Genomic DNA, 16,930 nt, shown 5'->3' on the forward strand with positions numbered 1-16,930 from the left:
CTGTCAGATCATTCAGACTCTTGAACCCCCTGGTGCCCCGTGGATTTCTGCCAGAAGCAACTGTAGGGGACTCTCTTTTCTGACCTGAGAGGTGGGTAGTAAAGTGGGGACTCCTTCAGTTTAATACCACGTCCATTTATTGAGAACCTGCCATCTGCTAGGTTTTAAGGGGGATTCAAAATGAGCACACCCACTGCCCCCTCGCACCCACCCCTCACACCTCTGAACAACAACAACGAATCTCTTTCTTATTCAAGAAAGGAGAAAAAAACATATGGCATCCTAGTTAAAAGAAGTGTTCAATACTTCTTAGGTAATGATGAGACCAGAAAAACCTGTAGGAAAGAGGTAGACTTTGTGATGCTTACATTCTTTTTGCTGTAAGTGATTTGTAACTTGCTTTTCGGTAAGCTGTAATGAGATTAAACCTCCTTCCTGTTCTCAGTGGAGTGTCTCCAGCTAGTGACTGTCTATACAGAGATGACTGATGTGACCGGGATAAGCCCGACCCTGTGTATCTTTCACAACTCTTTCACTTTGCACCCGATGCCTCCTTGCCCAGCCATGCAATGATTCTCAAGCTGATATCCTGGCTTTATGTCATCTTCCTCTCAACCCTCTCTTGATTATCTTCATCCAAATTCAACAGAAGTTGGTTTTGTGAGTTGCATGAACCCCAAATCGGTAAACTTTTTTCCTGATCTGACCCCAGTGCCCAGTTTCTTCTGAGCTCACACGACAGCCATCAGTCATCAAATGCTACACAATGGGAAGGAAGGAGAAATGCTGTTCTGTATTGTCATAAGCCCCAGGAGAGTCTCTTTATAATATTGGTGATCATAGATGGAATGTCCATTAAGTGACAGTGGATAGCAAGACCTCTGTCAGGGTCTTGCTGACAATAGCAAGCACTATTGTTTTCTTGGGCTGCATAACCCTTTGTTGAAGGGGGCTTTCCTGTGCATTTTAGGGTGCTTAGCAGCATCCTTGACTGACACCTATTAGATGCTAATTGCACCCCCAAGTTGTGTCTCCAATACTGCTAAATATCCCCTTAAGGGAAGTCACCTTTTGGTAAGGACCATTATCCAAATCCGGGACCAAAACCACTATCCACATCCAGGACCACTGCTTTCCTTTCTCATTCTGCTCCTTCAGAAGTCTTCATGAGCATTCTCTTGGTTGTTTGCTTCATTTATCAGACAGTCTTTAAATGTATACTTATGCTAGCTTTCCATGGGGTCGCTGAGGGTCAGACACGACTGAGCAGCTTCACTTTTACTTTTCACTTTCATACATTGGAGAGGGAAATGGCAACCCACTCCAGTGTTTTTGCCTGGAGAATCCCAGAGACAGGGGAGCCTGGTGGGCTGCCATCTATGGGGTCGCACAGAGCAGCAGCTTCTCAGCAAGGTACTGGGAATATATAAATCAACTAGGCATCTACTTCTTACTCATTTTTGAATCAGTTTTGACCGGATTGTGGTTTTTACCATTTTGATTTTTAACATGATTATCTTGAAAATTCCCTTTTCTGAGTAACTGCTCCCAGCCTGTATCTCTGACAGGCACTTGAGCAATTACGACCTCTTTAATGATGAATGTTGTATTTCTATTTCTGTGGCCTGTTTGTTTGAAAAAAGTCCCTTGCAGCAGTGGGTCAGTATCCTTGGCTTTTAACACAGCTCTTAACCTTGTAAAATGATAATGTGCTATTAATCTATCAATTTCATCCATGAATGCTTCAACTCTTTCAGACAGGGCCTCTTGCTTGTCATTCCAGATATCCTATTTTCTTATACTGTGATTTCTTTCCTTCTCTTTAACTGGCCACCTGAGGCTTCATTTCATGTGTGGTCCTTTTAAAGTTTTATTTAAGTGAACTTTTGTTTGGGAACCAAGAGCAAGCCCAGCTGAAAGATGCCACTGGACTGCTTTCACGTGAGCTTTGTTGGCTTTATGTCCTTTAGAATTTTTAGAAACTGTGATATAGAAATTGCTCATGGGAAATCAAATTAACAGCAGTTATATTTCAAAGAGGAGGGGCAGGGGGGTGCATTTCAGGGAGGAGTTCCCAACAAGATTGGGAATTTTAAGTTGTCTGGTTCATTATATTATTTTCAAATATATTTTTGTATACCTGAAATATTTTGTAATAGGCTTTAAAGGAAAAATAAGCAGCTGAAAGTGTTTTTTTTTTTTTTTTTTTTCTGTCCTCGACTCTTTTAAACTAGATATTCATAAAATTAGGTCTCCACTTGCTGAACTACCCATATTCCTGCCGGGAAAGAGCGGGTACTGCGCAGTTATTTAAGATTTATAGCCTCTTAAATCCGATAAGAGGCACTGCTTTCTTGCCACGTGCTTTCGAAAAATAGACTTTCTGCAGGGCGACCAGGTTCGTGTGTAAAATGGGTAAAACCTGTTAGGAATTAATTTCCCCAAAGGATGCGAGGAGCTGGGCGCTGGGGAGTCCACGGCGTTGCGCACACCAAAGGGGAGACGAATTGGAGGAGGCGGAGAGGAGGGAGGCGACGGTGTGCGGGGAGGAGCCACAAACCCTCTTCTACACACCCAAATGACCAGATTCATCACAGCACGAAACTTCACAAGGTAACGCCCACTCCCACCGCCTGGAGCCCGGGGAAGGCTGGCTGCTTCCTCATTTCTGTTACTGGAAGTTCTGAGAGATGGGAAGCAAGACGCGAGCGGCATGTGCGCCTCGCTGAGCGACGGTGAGCTTGAATTTCAAACCCGGTTCTTTTCATCGGCACATTTCTTTGTGTTGGGAGGTGTGGGCCAGCTCTGGGCGGCGAGAGGCCGGATGGGAACCCGGGCTCCGCAGCTGCCGCGCGGGGACCTGTGCGCCCGGGATCGGCGGGGCGCGTCTCCGCGCTGCGCTGGGGCTGCCCGGGGACACCACCAAGTGGGTTTTGGTTCGTGGGGAAAGGGGTTCGGGGTTTTGAAAGCGATTCATCCCCCACCCCCTTCCGCGCTCGCCCCGTCTGTAACCGAGGATCTCACTGAATCTGGGTTCTGGAAGGAGATGGTGGGATCCTGTTATCCACCAAAGATGCGCCGTGTCTCAGGCTGCCCTGCCGCGCGTTCAGTGTCCACGTCTTTGAAAATGAACCCCGTGAAAGTCTCGGGATTTTAAGTGACAAAAACTTCCGAAGGAATATTCCGAAGCTGTGGTGCTAACAGGCTCCTGGGTGGGAATTCTGGAGTGAAGCCTGGGAAGTCTACGTTTCTCATTAATTCTGTCTGATTGAGTGAGTACAGTTCCAGGGTTTCTGGCTATTGAGGTGTTGTTTATTTATGTGGAACTTTTTTCCTTGAAAAATGTTAGTTTTCTGTGGCAGCTGACTTGTCTTTAGATTGATTGCCCAAGTCGATTTCGGGTGGGGTGGGGAGAGGAAGTTTGGGTGGAGGGTGGCATGAGGTTGGGTTGATTGCAAGAGACGCTTCACTTGTCTCAGCAGAGGATAAACTTGGACAAATGCGGGCATTCTTTAGGTTTTATTTTCAGCCCCTCAAGGAGCTTTATTTTGACCTGTGTAGTGTTTCCTTACTGCAGGGTTGGTTAGGTGGAGGCCTGGGCGTTAACTGTTATCTGTGTCATCTATTTCGTATCTGATCAACAGGTTAGTGCAGAGCAGTGGGAGCTCTGTGTGTGTGTGTGTGTGTGTGTGTGTGTGTGTGTGTTGTAAGCTGATCTTTTGTAAGAATTTTTAGAGAATTGTCCTGCTCTCTGAGCCAGAAGCGAAGGCGAATGAATGTGTGGATCTTATTATATTTGTAGAAAACCAAGTTTTATTTTGTAAGGGCTTCTCCAGGTTCTGGGGTGGGTGTGACTTGGGGGGATGTTAGCGGCCGATTCTGTTGTTCTCCTAATGCCAGAAAGGACCAGCCTGACTTCCCCAGCCCACCTTCCATCTGAACTTCGGGGCTTGGGGGACGGGATGCTGTGCCCACAGTTTTAGTCTTCGTTTACTTTCACCCTTTAGCTTTCTCGAAGTTTATGATACAGAACTAGAATGAAATTACTTTTAAACCAATCTAGACACATGCTGGGCTTCCTAGGTGGCTCAGTGGTAAAGAATCCTCCTGCTAATGCAGGAGACCTGGGGGTTCGATCCCTGGGTCGAGAAGATTCCCCTGGAGGAGGAAATGGCAACCCACTCCAGTATTCTTGCCTGGAGAATCCCACAGACAGAGGAGCCTGGCTACAGAGGGTACGTCCATGGAGTTGCAAAGAGTCAGTCATGACTTAGCTACTGGGCATGATCACGCACATGTGCCAGGGAAAAACAACTGGAGGCATGGTCTGGGCTGCTGGAGCCCTGCTTTCTTGCTTGTTGTGGGCTCAAGAAAGAACATGCAGGTGGGAATGAACTTGATGCTGATTCCTCCTACCCTGCCAAGGAGCCTTTAGTAACTTACTCAACAGGAAAGACAACCAGACTCGATCTCGTGATAATGCTGCTAACACTGACTAATAGACCCTTGTTTGTGGAGTTTTATGGAACAGTAATCCTCAGCTAGGGAAGGGGGAATATATTATTCAGAAAGGTTTCTAGACACTCTCACATGGGACTGTCTGGGGACATCATCGTGAAGCTATTTGAAACGTGTATTAATTACGCTGTATGACCTTGCAGGTGTCACAGCTTCTGTATCATTGTTTTCTTGTGGTCGCTATACCTCGCCCATACCTGGATGGGCTCTGGATATTTGAATTTTATCTTATTTATTTGTTTATATTGTTTGGCTGCCCCTCAGGACGTGTGGGATCTCAGTTCTCTGACCAGGGATTGAACCTGCCCCTCTTTCATTGGCATTGTGGAGTCTTAACCCTTGGACTGCCAAGGAAGTTCTTGGATTTTATTTTTTTTATTATTGCAAGTTCAGTTTATTCTGTAGAAGTAAGGCTATTAAGATGATCTTGTTTTTAGTAACGAGTTTTGTTTTCTTTTTAATAGGGATTTTCCCATTTCATCTTAAACTTATTTATATAAAGTTACAGATAATATCCTTTCATAATAATTTTCAAGAGTACAGCATCTGTAGAAGTGTTTCCTTTTTCATTTCTGGAATTGGTTATTTGTGCCTTTTTTCTTTTTTGATCAACCTTGCTAATGTATTATCAGTTTTATTCATTTTTGAAAGACCTAACTTTGGTTTTGTTTGTATTTTAAATGAAGCATAAACAAATACAACTTATTGTAAGTTTACATGCATTTAAAAAATTGTGCCCTATGGAACTCTGTCAAAAAAGATTTCAAGAGCCTTTAAAACTAAATAACTGAGTCTCCTAGTTGTATGGAGGAAGATACTGTATATTTATGTGTCTTTGACGTAATGTTTTCCAGTTTTATTAAAACATAGCTTGTGTTCCTGAGTATCATACCTGTTGGAGCAAATTGTTGTAGGGTGGGTTTTGCATATTCACTGGGACACACCCTGTGAAATTGTTTTGGAAACATCTTACTAGAATTCACCCAAGACTTACTGATAATTTAATGTGAATTGAAGGTGATTTCAACCCACTTAACAAGTTTACTTTGTACTGAGCCAGAGCAAATTTGTTGTAATGACTGAGGGAAAATGTTTCAGTTTGGTTCATATTTAATGCATGAGCCTTGGCATTTTAAAGTTTCCTCAGAAAATCTTTCTGAGTATGTGGTGGTGGTGTAAGAACAATAACTTTGGAGTCAGAAAGAGCTGGGTTTGAATTCCTGCTCTCAGTTGTAGCTGTGTGGCCCTGGGGAAATTACCTAACCTCTCTGAGCCTGTGGGTCCCCTACTGTGAGAGAGAGGTCTGAAAACTACTTCGGGGGCCTTCGTGAGATTCCTCTGAGTTTTCACGTAAGGGACCCGTCTCGCGGTTTGGCACACACACAGTGGATCGTCAGTTGTAGTCTGAGGAGTGTTTTCCTCTGCTACTGTTGTGCAAGGTCACAGTTCTGCGGGTGCCTTCCTTCCAGAAATGTGAACGGGTATTGCAATAGCATGAAACAAAACCACTTCTATCATTCTTTTTTTTTAATTCCGGGCAAGTGGAATTATCAGGGTCCCTTTCCGTATTTTCATCTTATCCCAGTGAATTGATAGTAAACTGACTGTACATTTCCCCCTCCACTTTTTTTTTTTTAATTAAATTTTTTTTTAAAAATTGTGGAAAAAGTGACATAATCTACAACATACTATTTCAATATGGTGGGAGATGGTTGGCTGATGAACACTACCTTGATTTTGTATTTCCACCACATTTTCTGATATCTATACTATAAGGTGGCTCTAGTGGTAAGGAACCCTCCTGCCAATACAGGAGACATAAGAGACTCTGGTTCTGTCCCTGGGTCAGGAAGATTCCCTGGACAAGGACATGGCAACTGACTCCAGTATTGTTCCCTGGAGAATCCCATGGATAAAGGAACCTGGCAGGCTGTAATCCCTAAGGGTCGCAAAGAATCAGACACGACTGAAGCAACTTCGCGCACACACGTACCGTTCAGCGGCTCTAAGTGCACACACACTGTTGTGCAACTCTCACCATCCTCACCTTCCTGGGATTACTGTATGTTTTCCTTCAGCTCATTTCACCTCCTTGAGAGTCTAACTGCTCTCTTCTAATTCCCTCCCTTTCTTTCTTGCTTTTTTTGGGCTGTCTTTAGAGTATACATCAGGGCTTCCCTGGTAGCTCAGATGGTGAAGAATCTGCCTGCAGTACAGGAGACCTGGATTTGATCCTTGGGTTGAAAAGATCCTCTGGAGGAGGAAACGGGAACCCATTCCAGTATTTTTGCCTGGAGAATCCCATGGACAGAGGAACCTGGCGGGCTACAGTCCATGGGGTCACAAAGAGTCGGACACGACTAGGCGACTAACACACACAGGGTACAAATGTGGAGAAGGAAATGGCAACACACTCCAGTATTCTTGCCTGGAGAATCCCATGAATAGATGAGGCTGGCGGGCTACAGTCTATGGAGTTGCAAAGAGTCAGACTCGACTAACACACACAGGGTATGAATGAAATGGGTACAAAGCTCAGAACTTGAGATGTAAGTCAGTGGGGTTGCTCCTTTGAAGGCAAAGTTTGTTAACTTTCGTTACTACAGAATTTAGCTGGGAGATGCTTGGGGTTGATTGCCACATTGATTTCGTATTTCCACCGCAGTTTCTGAGCATCCTCTTCCCGGGCTTGGAGTTCGTCCATGCTTTGCGGGGAGATATGGATCATTGAATGCTACTGCTGACTTCTTAACCAAGGAGAGAAATGAAGAGCAAAGGGCGGAGGAGGTTGGCCAGGTAATATTCCTGAACAAAGGACTGTAGCATTATTGAAGTCTCCAAACTCAAGCTGTTTGTTCTCCCTGGGGTTTCTCCTCTGAATAGATCCTGGGAGAATCTGTGGCATAATTACTTAAGATTTATTTAGGCATCCAGTGTTGCAATGGGCTGAGCTGGGCAGGGGGAAGGATTGTGAGCTGGAGAAAGGCTTTATGGTGTGATGCCAACATCATTTGCTATTCCGCCCAAGGAGCAAGTCTTGGTTTACATTTTGCGGAGTGAATTGGCCTTCGCCGTGGGGCTATTTTCCAAGTCAGCAGATTGATTAACCAGCTGCCCTTGACCTGGCCTGTCTGCTATGACCCCGAGGGCTGAGTAACAGCACAGGAGCTGCTGTTTGTTTTAGTTGGTGTTTTTACGAGAACAGAGAACAAGAGGGCCCATAGTCTTCCTAAGTATTTTGCAGCACTGCTTCCCTAGTTTATTTTGATTCCTTACTTGAAAACAAAGTATTAGCATACCATTCATTGGTGAAACTTGAGGGTGAGAGGTCATCACTTTTGGAAAGCTGTCTTTTTTAATTGTTCTGGATGGATTTGTAAGCTCTTGAGCTAGGTCATAGTACCTCATGCAGTACTTTGGACTCATATGCTCCAGTGTTTGACAATTCAGGCTTTCATAAATTATGAGATTTTGGCGGGCAAGAATAACCATGGCCAAAGTGCTTTGTATGAAGCCATAGTGGTATAAGCGCCTGGTAAGTGAAGGTGGTGCTAATGGTAAAGAATCTGCCTGCCAGTGCAGGAGACGTATGAAATGAAGGTTCGACCCCTGGGTTGGGAAGATCTGGAGGAGGGCATGGCAACCCACTCCGGTATTCTTGTCTGGAGAATTCCATGGACAGAGGAGCCTGGTGGGCTACAGTCCATAGTGTTGCACAGAGTTGGACACAACTGAAGCGACTTAGCATACACGCAAATGCTTCTTTGATTATTCAAATACAAATTCCTTGTTAGACTATGAATACTAAATACTGATTTATTGAGTATCTATAACATGGTGGTGGTGGTGGTTTAGTCGCTCAGTTGTGTCCGACTCTTGCGGCCCCATGGACTGCAGCCCGCCAGGCTCCTCTGCCAATGGGATTCTTCAGGCGAGGACACTGGAGTGGGTTGCCATTTCCTTCTCCAAGGGATCTTCCCAACCCAGGAATTGAACTCCGGTCTCCTGCATCGCAGGAAGATTCTTTACCGACCGAGCTATGAGGGAAGCCCATCTACAACATATGAGGTACTTTTCCTAAGTTATCACAATGAGGTTTCCAAGGAAGATCTTGTAACCTCTAGAGGAATATGAAAGGTGAGCATAAAACCCATTGCTTTCCTCTGTCTGTTCTTGTGGGTAGAACCACAGTGGGCTGAGCCCCACCCCTCTAGACCCGAAGCCAGGAGCAGGGGGGCTGGTCTCTTGGGGTATGATGGCTCTGGGTCCTAGCCTCTCACCTAGGACATGAGCTGTGGATGGCACGTTTGGAGATCTTGAGAAGCCTCTCCTGTTTGGGATGGGGTAAGTGGAGTGTTTTCAGAACACTGGGACATGAGTAGGCAAGCCTTTAAAGTCCTTCTTGTCTTAGGATCTGTCGAAATCCACCTATTCAGGATGATAGAAGTTTCATTATCTGTTTTGATGAGAAGAGGGCTTCTGATTCTACCTGCTCAGAAACTGAGACTTTGAAACAGATTTTCTGGGAACTTCCTGATGCTTGAAAGTGAAAGGGTTAATCGCTCAGTCATGTCCTACTCTTTGGCGACTCAAGGACCCCTGGACTGCAGCTCATCAGGGTCCTCTGTCCACAGGATTCTTCAGGCAAGAATCCTGGAGTGGTTTGCCATTCCCTTCTCCAAGGGATCTTCCTGACCTAGGGATTGAACCTGGGTCTCCTGCATTGCAGGCAGATTCTTTACTGTCTGGGCCACTTAGGGGCCCTTTCTTCTTGGATCATCCACATGGACAGGCCAGTCTTTGGGGCTTGATGATGAGGTGGTGGGGGCGCACCCCAAGTCAGGACCACTGTGAGCCGGCTGGGTCTGCCCTTTGGGAGCCTCCATACATGCACTGATTCCTTCCACCTTGAGTCGTGAGGAAGAAGGTTCCCATTGATTTTCAGATTACATAATTTTAGAGACTTTCGGGGATAACCTTCCTACCTTTGTTTTCCTGACTTTTTCTTTGCCTGCCCTCGTGACACCAGAAAAGGGGAAGAAAGAATCGATTTGGAGAGCAGCTGGGAAAGCTTGGTAGCAGATGGGGTTTTTCTGGGGCTGTTGTGCATGAGATCAGGTTCCTTGGAACAGGGAGGTTGACTCTTCGCCTGAACTGGGAAGTAGGTTTGGTTGCAGTGGGGTACTTCATGTGGCCTTCACTGCTGTGCCCAGATGGGGTCCCATCATTGCTTGAGAGGCAAGGGGCTTCCTGCTGGAAGGATCCAGGTGGGAAAAGTGTCTGGTTTATAGGCACTTGGAGAAAAGAAATCTGTGGAACAGACACCTTTCCTGCCTCCCATGTGTGGCCTGAGACTCTTCTAGGAAGTCCAGCAAAAGGGGAATCGTGGCTCTAAAGTTCCTCTGCCACGTGGGGACAGCGTCGTCTGCCCTGAGCAACATCTCCCACTTAACGTCACTGGGCGAGGATGGTTTAGACCAAAGGGGGCTTTCTAACTATACACGTACAGTTATTCTTTCCATGCTTGCCTTCCTCCAGGGACTTCCTGGCAGTCCCATGCTTCCATGGGAAGACTCCATGCTTCCATGGCAGGGGCTTGGGTTCGATCCTGGGTTGGAGAACTAAGATCCCACATGCCACATGGCATGGCCAACAACAACAAACAAACATAAGAAACAACAAGCAAACACGCTTGCTTTCCTCCCATCAATGTAGCCACTCAAGCCTTGTTAGTAAGTGACATAATGCTCTACTGTTTAACAGTGATCAGATTTGGGTCCTATGCCAGTTGATCTAGGATCTGAACAAATAAGGGATCTCCAACTTGATGGAGAGGCTGAATCACCGATGCTTCCTGAGGCATGAGCCCTGCAATTAAAAAAAAAAATTTTTTTTTTTTTTACTGTAATAAGAACACAGCACGCAACCTACCCTCTGATCAGATTTTTAAGTGTTCAGTACAGTATTAGCAGTAGGTGCGGTATTTTACAGTGAGTCTCTAGAACTTGCTCACCTGGCATACCTGAGATTTAATACCCGTTGATTTGCACCTCCTCATCCCCCTTCCCTCCAGCCCCTGGCATCCCCCATTCTAGCCTTTGCTTTCATGATGAGTTTCACTATTTTAGATAACCAATGGCACCCCACTCCAGTACTCTTGCCTGGAAAATCCCATGGATAGAGGAGCCTAGTAGGCTGCAGTCCGTGAGGTCGCTAAGAGTTGGACATGACTGAGCGACTTCACTTTGACTTTTCACTTTCATGCATTGGAGAAGGAAATGGCAACCCACTCCAGTGTTCTTGCCTGGAGAATCCCAGGGACGGGGATGCCTGGTGGGCTGCCGTCTATGGGGTCGCACAGAGTCGGACATGACTGAAGTGACTTAGCAGCATGTAAGTGGAAGCATGCAACATTTGTCTTTCTGGGACTGGCTTATTTCAAACAGCACAGTGTTCTTAGGGTTCATCCATGCTGTGGCATATGCAGGATTTCCTTCTTTTTTAAGGCTGAGTAATATTCGTGTGTGTACTGCCTTTTCCCCGCCTTCCTCCATTGTTGAACCTTTGGGTGGTGTCCCCATCTTGGCTACTGTGAGTAATGCTGCAGTGAACATGGGCTGGCTCATGTCTCTTTGGGATCCTGCTTTCATTTATTTTGGGTAAATACCCACATGTGGGATTGCTGGATCCTCTGGTCGTTCTGTTTCTTTCTTTTGCAATGGCTGCGCACTTTTGCCTCCTGATCCCTGCAGTTTACTGCCCACCAGCATCTCGGGCTCTCCTCTGCAGGTCTTGCTCTGACCTGTTCTTCCTGTCCTACCTGTTCTGGCCACACCTGGATCCAGACTGGCAGCCTTAGCACAGGGCAGCCTACAGACCTCTTGCTCTCCTTTGAATCCCATTGCATTGTCATAGTTGGGTTGCTGGCTTTTTATTAAGGGGTAAATAATATAAACAACAATGATGAAAACAACATTTAACCCTCTGAGGCACATGTCGCCTGTGCTCTGTCCCGCCTGTTTGGATCCACGTTGTCTTATGTGCAAATCAGCTTCCCCCCATGCTTTCACTCCATAAGCCAGCCTTCCCTTCTCTTTGTTGGCGAGCCGGCCTCGAGGCTTGCTGCGCCTTTGACCATGGAGTCCTTGTCCCTTGAGGCAATCCTTAGCCAGAGCTGGGTGCGGGTATTTCAGGCAGACTCTTGAGGTTTTCCCTGTCCTGTCTCCAGAGAGCTCTGGTGGCCTCTTTCTCCCACTCCCCAACTGGTTTTCTGTGAAACTGCTTCCACTAAGTAACTTAAGCGTGAGTTCTCATCTCTGGGTTAAGGAACTTGTTCCAAGTGACAGCGTTAGGAAAGGAGGAGAGAGGATTTGAACCACAGTTGCCTGATTCCCTGAAGGCTCCCGTGTGTCTCTCCAAGGTAGGGCTGGTCGTCCTCTCCTGTATATTTGCCTCATTGTGGGTTAGAGTGACTGCCACAGCTGCTGCTGCTTCTGCTGCTAAGTCGCTTCAGTTGTGTCCGACCCTGTGCCACCCCATAGACGGCAGCCCACCAGGCTCCCCCGTCCCTGGGATTCTTCAGTCAAGAACACTGGAGTGGGTTGCCATTTCCTTCTCCAGTGCATGAAAGTGAAAAGTGAAAGTGAAGTCATTCAGTCATGTCCAACTCTTAGCAACCCCATGGACTGTAGCCTACCAGGCTCCTCCGTCCATGGGATTTTCCAGGCAAGAGTACTGGAGTGGGGTGCCATTGCCTTCTCCGGACTGCCACAGGCTGTTGTGTAAATGCTTGTTTGATGAGTGGCTAATTGGCCCAGCTGAGCTCTAAACAGCCTTACCAAGTCCTGTCTCCGGGCGAGTGTCCATTCCATCTCCCCCTCCGGTGACCTCCCCCCAGCTGTCTTTCGGAATCAGTGTCAGCCCACCTCCTCCTTGCTGCCTTTCCAGTCTCTTCCAGCCCCGAATCATTTTTTCCCCCTCAGTGCCCCGTATTACTAGTCAGATGTTGCCTTTTTAATCTTTTTTTCCTCTCAACTCAACTGTAAATCCTTGAGTGCTGTGATGGTGCCCGGAACCACAGAGTACGCGTGTGCTGATCTGATTCTTCAGGGATGCATCATAACCTGGCCCACGCTGTCCAGAGAAATGCCACGGTTGTTTCCCGGTTCTATGAATGAAGGAAAGTCGAGGTCAAGGAACAGACTTGAAAAAAATAAGATAAGCGAGGGGGCAAATCTAAAAATCATCAGCCCACTTTTGGGTGAGCTCGTGTTGCGTTTTCACACTGCAGCTGTTCAAGCTGAATCACAGGGTGGATGGATCATCTTTTGGCTTCAAGCACGGTGGTTAGCCGTCTTCCCCCACTGGGAGAATGGAAGCAGATTTATGTGATGAATAATGCGGTCTCTCTTCCAATTCTTGGGATGTGGTTTGACAGACTTCATGAAAATGGTAGGTGAAAGCACTTGATGTGCTTTCTTCCCCATATGAATGATAATAATGACGTGCTTCAGCAGAGTTTGTGTGTTCAGTTCGAGCTGGTGGTCAGCCCCACTGTTCATGGTGACCTCTCCTTTTTGGCAAAGAGATTCAGACATGCTTTGCCTCCTGGGTGTGTCTCACTTCAAGGTCCCAGAGAGAGGACGGGGCTGGAACCGAAGATGCTGCAGAGAAGGGTCCACATACATCGAGCATGTGCTGTGTGCCTGGCTTTCTGCTCGCTGGTCTCAATAGAGCCCATGATCGAACCTCAGCACCTCCTTGGACGTGGCATCCTGGCCAAGTCCAGCTGATGGCACCCACGTGACTTCACCAAACTCACCCTGACATGGTGACCCTGGACTTGAACTGTGCTTTATCTGGCTTTTACATCCATGGCTGCTCCCATGCGTCTTGACCTGCCATTCTAGATAAAAGCAGAGGCGTTTAGATGACGATTCTAGAATTCTGAAGCTCCCGGGTTCGTGTCTGATCTCTGCATTTCTGCCTTAGCCAGTTCCCCTTAGCACTTCACCGTTCATGAGTCTGGTAATGTCAGCACAGCATGAGATACCATACTGAAGTGGAACTTTTTGGCAGGATGCATAATATTTGAAAAATATCACAAAATTACTGCAAACTTAGGGAGCCGACTTTATTTTTAGCTGCCTGCCCACAGGTGAGATGTATCCAGCTCATTTTTTGCACACCATCAGGAAAGAAAGTCAAACAGTTGCAGGCTGATAGCAGAAACCAGCACAGTATTGTAAAGCAACTATCTGTCAATTAAAAAGAAAAAAAAGGTAGCCATTAAAAAGGTAGTCGCAGCTATGTTTTTAGAAGGAGCCTCTGCAGCTAGACGGGGGCTTCTTACCACTGTCCCCCGTTCGGTGGCTCACGTGGCCTGGGCTGTCGCTGCCTTGGGTTTGTTCGAGCCGGACGCCCTGGATTCTTTGGTCGTCCTGTCCCTCTCCTGCCCACATTGCATAAACATTGGCGTGGCAGGGACAGATGGCCACTCGGGGGCTCCTTTGATGTCACATTTGGTTGCCTGGATGGGGGGTCCGGGTGGTTGCCACTAGTCTCCATGGGAGGAGAGGCGGGCTGGGAAATACCTACTTGGCAGTGGGTAAGCAAAAGCGCAACTCCAGAAGCTCTGGGGGCCCTGAGACGTGCAGGCTGGGCCGCAACCGTTTCAGGCTTACAGAAGTGTGTTTGGGAAGAAACCAGTGAAGCACAGGATTTTCCCTCTGCTCCTGATTGATGCTCAGCGGAGTTCCGTTTTATTAAGAGAATGGGAATGGAGTGGGGTGGGAATGGGGTGCTGAAGAGAGAGAGAGGATTGCAGCTAGTTACTTTCAGAGGTAGACGTTCATTCCAGAGACCTGGGTTATCTGTTGCTAGAGGTGCAGGTGAAAGTCTCTGAAATCCCAGGGGAGTCCAGATGGAACAGCTGGGGCCCTGTTATCTGTGGGACTCTTTGCTGGTCAAGCAGCATCAATCTGTGTGATGAGGACTGAAGGCTTTGATGGAAACAGGAAGTGTGGTAACAAAGATTCCTCCCAGACAGGGAGGGCATGAGGCCGCAGAATCACGCCTGGAAGAAAAATCAAGGGTTGACAGATCTTCGTGGTTTTAATTTTGGAAGGAACAGTGGAGGTAATTACAGTTGCCTGCATGCAAACCAAGCCTGGAGTTCAATCTGAGTGGAAAAGGCAAAAGCCACAAGGGTTGATTGAAAGCTTTTCCTGTTCCAGCCTCTAGGTTATAACTGTTGTTATGTATTTTTCTAATGCATTTATACAATTCCCAACTTCCCTGGTGGCTCAGAGGGGAAAGGAATCTGTTTGTAATGCAGGATACCTGGGTTTGATCCCTGGGTTGGGAGGATCCCTTGGAGAAGGAAATGGCAACCCACTCATCCCATGGACAGAGGAGCCTGGTGGGCTGCAGTCCATAGGGTCACAAGGAGGTGGGCTCAACTGAAGTGACTTGGCACACACGCACATTAAGTATTTACTCTCTGCCTGGCACAGTTTTATTTTTGGCCATGCTGCATTGCATCCGGGATCTTTATTACCCACCCAGGGATGAAATCGGTGCCCCCTGCATTGGGAATGTGGAGTCATAACTTGTGGACTACCAGAGATATTACGTGCCTGGCTCAGTTTTAAACGCTTAGCATGGCCTATTGCATTTAATCTACCCAATAACCCAGTGAACTATTATCATCCCGGTTTTGTGTGTGTGTGTTAGTCTCTCAGTCATGTCCAGATCTTTTGCGACCCCATGGACTGTAGCCCGCCAGGCTCCTCTGTCCATGGAATTCTCCAGGCAAGAATGTTGGAGTGGATTGCCATTTCCTTCTTCAGGGGATCTTCCTGACCCAGGGATTGAACCCGGGTCTCCAGCATTGCAGGCAGATTCTTTACCATCTGAGCTACTAGGAAAGCGCAGGTTTACAGGTGAGGAAAATGAGGCAGAGAGACGGAAAAGGACACAGCTATGCACAGCAAGTCCAGGTGGACACACGGACAGCCTGCATGCCCAACTCCCCCAAGCCTCTGTGGTTCTTCCCAATTCTGACTTTCCTGTGTTTCTGGAACAGTCAGTACATCTTCAGTATTTCTTTCTAAGAGCGGCAAACAACCAATTTGATCACTTAGTTTCTGCTCCACTCTATTCAGTATTTACAGGCATCTAGTTTTGTGTGAATGCCTGATGGGCCATTTAGTCATAAACAGATCTACCCTACTGATGGTTTTCTCTGGGTAGTTCCGTGTCAGTGTTGCCATTGCTAACAATGATCTCCTGCTAGGGTCTAGCGAGTTTTCTCTTTGGGCCCTTAAAAATCAATGGTCATTTTAGTTTTTTTAAAAAATTAAGGAGATAAATAAGCTCAATCATTTGTATTTAAGCAAAATGATTATCATTGTTATTTGCTAGTGTTTATTCAATAAAATATGAAAAGAACACTGAGCTAGAAGTGAAGAGACCCAGGTCTTCTTTACCTGAGCGCTCCCTATCTCTTGGACATTAGGCGAGCTAGTTGCTTGGGGCAGCACATTATATCCTTGGGGGTCCTTGTGATGTACAGAAGTTTCTGTCTATATTGCTGTTCAGTTGCTCAGCTGTGTCTGACTCTTTACGACCCCATGGACTGCAGCACACTAGGCTTCCCTGTCCTCCACCGTCTCCCAGAGCTTGCTGAAACTCATGTCCATAGAGTCAGTGATGCCATCCAACCATCTCATCCTCTGTTAAGTCCTCTTCTCCTCCTGCCCTCAGTCTTTTCCAGCATTAGGGTCTTTTCCAATGAATCAGTTCTTTGCATCAGGTGGCCAAAGTATTGGAACTTCAGCTTCAGCATCAGTCCTTCCAATGAATATTCAGGGTTGATTTCCTTTAGGATTGACTGGTTGGATCTCCTTGCAGTCCAAGGGACTCTAAAGAGTCTTCTCCAACACCACAGTTGGAAAGCATCAATTCTTCGGCACTCAGCTTTCTTTATGGTCCAACTCTCATATCCATACATGACTACTGGGAAAAAACCACAGCTTTGACTACACAGGCCTATAATAGAGGTATTATGTATCAAGATTCAACTTTTAGCTTCATATTACTGCATTATTTATTTAGACGTTTTTTCTTTAGACCCAGATGCTACAGCTGCATTTTACAATTTTGGTGTTTAAAGTATTGTGTTATCTGCTGGTTGTGTGTTCTTTTCTTTCTTTTTCTCTAGGGGGTTTCAGATAGGATGAAAATGGAAACTAAAGAAGAGATTGGACCTGGAAGTACTTTTCAGCAGTGGAGAAATTAACCAAAATGGGAAAAGGCACCATTTTGTTGCTAAATCAAGGGAACATGGATGGGAGTGCTTGCCAAGTAATTGGGTACATTGTACATGGATTACTTTTTCATTGGGACTTTA

At 46.5% G+C, this 16,930-nt stretch overlaps 1 protein-coding gene across 10 annotated transcripts in view; it reads left to right on the top strand.

Moving 5' to 3' along the window:
• The window catches only part of TIAM1 (TIAM Rac1 associated GEF 1), a 464,731-nt gene that overhangs the window by 222,541 nt on the left and 225,260 nt on the right, over positions 1-16,930 (top strand). For 4 of the 10 annotated variants that reach the window (XM_059887396.1, XM_024993763.2, XM_024993755.2 and 1 more), the window contains exon 1: positions 2,569-2,735. The exons of 3 other annotated variants lie outside the window; for them this stretch is intronic. The gene's annotated coding sequence lies outside the window, so the exon portion shown is untranslated. Of the gene's footprint in view, positions 1-2,568; positions 2,736-2,836; positions 3,273-7,183; positions 7,315-16,930 lie in introns of those variants that run through there. 3 more of the 10 variants (XM_024993768.2, XM_024993774.2, XM_059887402.1) reach the window with 2 other exon arrangements.

Source organism: Bos taurus, chromosome 1 (genome assembly GCF_002263795.3).
Source record: "Bos taurus isolate L1 Dominette 01449 registration number 42190680 breed Hereford chromosome 1, ARS-UCD2.0, whole genome shotgun sequence".
NCBI classification, from domain to species: domain Eukaryota; kingdom Metazoa; phylum Chordata; class Mammalia; order Artiodactyla; family Bovidae; genus Bos; species Bos taurus.